The sequence below is a fragment of the Vombatus ursinus genome, unplaced genomic scaffold, assembly GCF_900497805.2.
Source record: "Vombatus ursinus unplaced genomic scaffold, bare-nosed wombat genome assembly UNPS02014798.1, whole genome shotgun sequence".
NCBI classification, from domain to species: domain Eukaryota; kingdom Metazoa; phylum Chordata; class Mammalia; order Diprotodontia; family Vombatidae; genus Vombatus; species Vombatus ursinus.
In genome coordinates, this window is record NW_020954576.1 from 27,647,765 (window position 1) to 27,654,142 (window position 6,378).

The window sequence follows — 6,378 nt, forward strand, 5'->3', positions numbered from 1 at the left end:
CCAAATAATCATCAAACTATAAGCACATGAAGATTCTAAAATAATAGTTGCTAACATTTACCTATATTCAGATGGGGTAAATGCTGTCATTGTTACTATATTCCAGATGAGGAAGTTGAAGTTGAGAAGGGGTTAATTAAGTAACTTCCAGAATCACAAAATGTCCGGGCAGGATTGATTCAAACAGTGGATCAATAAGCATCTACAAAATAAGCTGGAGAAGGAAATGGCAAATCACTCCAGTATCTTTGCCAAGAAAACCCCAAATGGGGTCGTAGAGAGTCAGACATGACTGAAAAATGACTGAACAGCAAGGACAACAAAAATATTCCAGGCACTGCGCTAATCACTGCACATACAAAGAAAGGCGAAAGACAGCTCCTGCCCTCAATCACCTCCTCTTTTGCCTCTTTGTATCCCCAGTGCATAGCACAGTGCCTGGCTCATAATAGGAGCTTTATTGAGATTGATCTAATGGAGGAGACAATGTGAAAACAATCACGCATAAACAAACTATACCCAGGATAAATAGGAAATAAGCAATAGAGGGAAGGTACTAGAATTAACAGGGATGGGGAAAAGTCTTCCAGACTCCAAGGCTAGACTGTGTCATCAACCTAGCTCAAGAATACCATAGTCTCCAAAGAATCAAAATCATGGGCAACTCCAAGGGCAATGGAGAATTATATTATAGGCTTAAGTAGACTGCAGCTTAGTGTAGTATATAACCAAAGACTATTTGTGGTGTATTGCCAATGATGATTTGCATACAAGGGCTGGTGTAAAAGTATTCAGTCGACGTGGATGGATAGGTATAATTGGAAAAAGCAATAGTCTGATTACATGCTGATAGCAATGGTAACAAGTAGGCAATGACAGTCTTGTAGTGTTACCCACAGAATGTAAAAAAAGATTTAGAGGAAGGTTCCCAGGGCTTTGGTTGGATCCAATAAGGAAGATTTCTAGGAGTTCTTGGAAAAGAATTGCACAGGGTGAGGGATGACTGGTTTATGACTTGTACCTTTAGAGATGCTCTCTAGATCTCTGAGGTCATCCATGTATTAAAAGATTGTGTGCTTTTTGAATTGAATTGAATGCCATGGTGCTTCTTTCTAGATTAGGTAGTGCCTGAGGGCAGAATGACTGGGCTTTTCCCAATTGCTCCAAGTTTCCCTGCATATTAATCTGTAAAACAATCAACAAGCATTTATTGGACTCTATGGCATGTTAGGTGGCACAATGGATAGACCACTCCGATTGGAGTCAGGAAGACTCATCTCCCAGAGTTCAAATTTTACTTCAGACACTGTGTGACCCTGGGCAAGTCACTTATCCCTGCTTGCCTTAGTTTCTTCATCTGTAAAATAAGTTGAAGAAGAAAATGGCAAACCACTAGTATCTTTGCCAAAAAAGCCCCAAATGGGATCATGAAGAGTTGGACATGATTAAAGTGACTGAACATCATCATCACCACCACCACCACCACAACCACCACCATCATCATCATCATCATCATCATCATCATCATCAGTATATGTCAGGCTCTGTGGGAAGAGCTGGAGATAACAAAGGCAAAAGCAGGACAATCCTTATCATGAAGGAGGTTTTATTCTAATGGAGGTAACCCATATACATAGGTAAATGCAAAATGCATACAAAGGAGATACAAGGGAATCTGGGAGTGGAAGGTACTGCGGATTGGGATCTGGCAAGTGCTTTCTGGAGAAGGTGCTGAATATTGACTAAAACCAGGGGTTCCATGAGGCAGACATATACTGAAGAATGGAAGGGACCTTTAAGGTAATCTATTTCAACCCTCTCATTTCTCTCTAGATCTGAGAGATTTTCCCCAGTACAAGAAACATTTAACAGAAGGCACACCCAACAAAAACTGAATCGTCCTTATATTGTTGTCCATATCATTTATAATCCTGGGGAGAAATTCTTTAGCGACACTCCCTTCTATGTATGACTCAAGAAGAAAGGGAGTTCACCCATGTATGACATAATCCAAAACGGGGAAGGTTGGGCACTGTAGTTTTTTCCGACCCATTCTTCCCCTGCTCTTTGGGGCAGAGTCAGGCTCTGTCTTCTCCAGGGAAGATGTTTTAGTAGACATTGCCCTGGGCCAAAAAAGGGAATGGTTACAGAATGCCCCATGGGACAGATGGGCCGTCTAAGGGGCCACCCAGAAGCGTTAGCCAAGTCATGTCTTGATGTACCCTTCCTGCTTCTGACTCTTCCTGAGGGCACAGATTCCCTTGGAATCCTTTGGAAAGGAAAGGAATTTTCACAGGCTGTGCCGTACTGTACTTCTTGGAGCATTGGAGGCTTGGGACAGATTTTTACTTGGTTCATAAGCTGATCCAAATTCCTAACCACACAAAAATATGGTGTATATGTGTTTTTAAAGTTCTTCCCTCCACATTTCCCTCTGCCCTTTGTGTATCTAAATCTAAACTGTGTGGGAAAGGATTAGAAGTCAGGCTTCCACAGCAGAACAAGGAAATTCCAAGATCTTGTGGATAGTCCCTCAGCCAATCAGAAAGTGCCCCAAATATTCTTCAAACAACTAGTTCCTTAAGAAAGAGCCCTGGAGGCTAAACAGGTTGCAACTTGTCAGGGTAAAGGACTGGGCAACGATTTTTCTCCACTGTGCTTGCTTAATAAGCTTATTGAATATTAACTGACACACCCCGAGGTGTGTCACCCCCAGATAGCCGCCATTTTTGAACATGGGACACATGAACTGGGAGGGACTAACATGACAAGGAAGAACATGGGATGGGCGGTTCAGGAAGATAAAAGCTGGTTCCTGCTTCTGTACAGTGTGCGTCTCCCACAAGAGGGTGCACCCGCTTCTTGCAAGAACAGTAATAAACGATTCTTCTTCCACTCCGAACTTAGTTTTGTTACTAAGAGCAAGACTACACTCGGCATTGCAACTGGGAAAGCAATGGGCTGCAGCAGCTTGCCTGGGCTAACTTCCCAACCCTGCTGAGGGGGTCCAAGGGGCTCTATTTCTAACAGCTGGAAAACATAAAAGTGAGCATTTAAAATTAATACAGCCTCAGCACTGTGCCCAAGTAACATCTCTTCAAGATAGCCTGAGTGTTTCATGTCTTCCACCCTGCCTCCAGTAGGAACCAGGAAAGGTAGGAGATCTGTGGTCCCCCTCTCTGGCCAAGAGACTCCCCAGATGGCAAGATTTAAAGGCTACCAGAATTTTTGAAGAAGTCATCATTAAAAATGAGATAGGATTTACCATCCCACTTTGAGTGGATGGTACATTTATTTAAAACTTGCTATGTGTTAGACATTGTACTAAGTACTGTAGATACAAATGCAAAAGTAAGATAGTCCCCTCCCCCAAAGAGCTCATATTCTAATAGTGTGAGGTAACCTAGGGGAGAGGTGGCCAAGAAAGAGTATTTTGGTCCGGCCAAGTCACAATTGACTGGGGCCAAAAAAAGGAATGGTTACAGAATACCCCATGGGCCAGACGGGCCGTCTAAGGGGACACCCAGGAGCGTCAGCTCAGTCATGTCTTTCTAGGGGTTCTTGGAAAAGAATTGCACAGGGTGAGGAATGGCTGGTTTATGACCTGTACCTTTAGACATGCTCTCTAGATCTCTGAGGTCATCCATGCATTAAAAGATTGGGTGCTTTTTGAATTGAATTGAATACCATGGTCCTACTTTCTAGATTAGGTCGGAAAGTTAATTGACCCACCCTATCCAGGAACAGTGATAGTGTTGATTTGATTATTGCTCCCACGTAAAGAGGTAGAAGGAGGTAGGTGGAAAGTGAACCATGCCTTCTTTTTAATAGAGACTAAAAGTAACTAGGTAACGCAGTGGATAGAGCGCCAAGCCTGGAATCAGGAAGACCTGAATTCAAATGTGGCCCCAGACACTTACTAGCTGTGTGACCTTGAGCAAGTCACTTAACCCTCTTTGGCTCAGTTTCCTCACTTGTAAAATGATCCGGGAGAAGGAAATGGCAAACCACTCCAGTATCTTTGCCAGGAAAACCCCAAATGAGGTCACAAGGAGTCAGGCACAACTGAAAAAAGAAGTCAATGATAACAAAAGTATCTTACATTCTAAAGGACTGTGCTGATGAAAGAAGTCTTCACCTGGGAGATTTTTTTTTTTTTTAACATATAAGAGTGAAAATACAGTGTGACAGGATGCTAGGCTTGGAGTCAAGGGAAAAAGACCAAGGTGACTGTGTCCCTGACCCCCATTTCTGCCTAGTTCTCTGGCCGAGGCTCAGCTCTGAGACTTGTTACACTGTCTGAAACTGTGTTAAAACACCTGCAGTACTTGACTTCAAAGGGTTGTTGTAAGGGTCAAGTGAGACCCTTGTATGTAAAACTCTCTGCATTCTTTAAGATGTAAATGTTACTTATGATCATTCTTAGGTAAATCCAGGACCAACTAGGAGGTTCTGCCCTCAGAATCCTTCAAATATTTGAGGCAGTTGAAAAATGTTTTAAATTTGAGTGATTCTGGGGATTTCTGATGACATGGGATGGGGCCAGATATCCCAGGCAGCTCAGGTTTATAGGGACTACTTGAGGAGTGCCCCAGTTCAGAGCCGTACAGGGAGGCTGGCACATTCTTTGTCTCTGGAGATCAGAGGACCCATGTTGGGGTTTCCCAGGCACATTTTCTTCACATTGCCTGGAATATTTCTCCCTCCTCTCTTCCTTCCATTCTCACCAAAAGTCCTACCTTCTGTAGGAAACCTGTCCTGATCTTACTTAGTGTCAGTGCCTTCATTCCGTTGATTATCTCTAATTTATTCTGTGCTTATCCTGTTTGTACACAGTTGTTTGCATGTTCTTTCCCTCATTAGCCTGTGAGCTTCCGTGACGGTCTGCTCCACTCATAATAGGATCATAGGATATAGATCGGGAAGGGACTTTTGGAGTTACCTGGTTCAACCACCTCATTTTACAGATGAAAAACAGAGACCAAGAGAAGTTAGCTGACTTGTCCAAGGTCAGACAGGGAGTAAAGGATGGAGCCTGAATTTGAACTGAGGTGTTTGGACTGCTCTTTTCACTGCATTAATTCCGACTCAGTGCCTCCTTTGAGGGAGGCAGAATCTGATCAATACATCCAAGGAGATCTTTTTTTTTTTTAATCCAAATTGTTATTTGTGGCTTTTCATTGTCCATTCTTATTAACCACATAGAAACAGCAAGTGCTCACATCTCTCAGGAACGGGCTTCTGCATGGAAAATAAGCCTGAGCTTTTGTACTTTCCAAGAAACAACTTTGTGTGACTTCCTTGTGCCTCACGAAAAAAATGTTAAGGTAAACAAATGAAATTCCCTTAAAAATGAATTTTAATGAGGCAATGAAGTGTTCATGGTCAAAAATGCATTCCATTTTACTCAGGTCTTTTTTCTCCCCCCAATACCTAAGGGAAGGAGTGGGGCAGGGGTGCACATCTCCCAGGTGATGATGTGGGTAACATTTTTCACAAAGAAAGGGTTTTGATGTTGCTTTGGCGCCACCAAGTGGCCTAAGGAAGGATTGTTGCTCCCAAACCCCCAGATGCCATTTTCCCAATTAATAGCACAGGGCTGAGCGAAGTTGGAAATTTCTTATTTAGAAGTGGCTGCTGCTCTTTTCTGATATGATGCCCTCAGAGTCTCTGTAGGAGCTACTGTGTAACTTGTCTGGGCACTTAAAATACCTTTTTTTTTTCAAGCTGTTTACAAACCTTATGCATTATATGCTCAAAACAAAGTAGCCCTATATATAAAATGAGATGTGCCATCTCTTCTTCCATGTCTCTGCACAGGCTGTCCCCCATGCCTGGAATAAAATGAGCAGAACCAAGAGGACAATTTGTACGACAACGTCAGCATTGCGAAGACAAACAACTTGGAAAGACTTAAGATCACTGAGCCATGCAATGATCAACCATGATTTCAAGGACTGATAATGATCTATGATAACCATTTCCTGACAGAAGTGATGGATTCAAAATGCAAAATGAGATAGACATGTTTAGACACGGCCAATGTGGGAATCTGTTTTGCTTAACTGTGTGTATTTGTGACAAAGCTTTTAGTATTTTTTAATTTAAATTTAAAAAATTTTTAAATTTTAATTTAATTTTAAAATTTTAAATTTTTTAAAATCCTGGATTAGGGGTGGATAGAAAGAGAAAAAAAAATGCTTGTAATTGAAAAAAGAAAAAGGGACTGAACAGTTTATATAGAGGCAGCTAGATGGCACAATAAATATAGCTCTGAGCCTGGAGTCAGGAAGACCTGAGTTCAAATTCAGTTTCAGAGTCTTATTGTGTGATCTTAGGCAAGTCATGTAACTTCTGTCTGCCTCAGTTTCCTCAATT

General features: G+C 42.0%; 1 long non-coding RNA gene across 1 annotated transcript; it reads left to right on the plus strand.

Annotated features, from left to right (window-relative positions):
• The first annotated feature begins 2,848 nt into the window (after nt 1–2,848).
• Nucleotides 2,849–6,080, plus strand: LOC114049377. Its single transcript, XR_003569866.1, has 3 exons — nt 2,849–3,045; nt 5,206–5,327; nt 5,821–6,080. It is a non-coding gene; the product is annotated as an uncharacterized LOC114049377 (long non-coding RNA).
• The last annotated feature ends 298 nt before the right edge of the window (nt 6,081–6,378 follow it).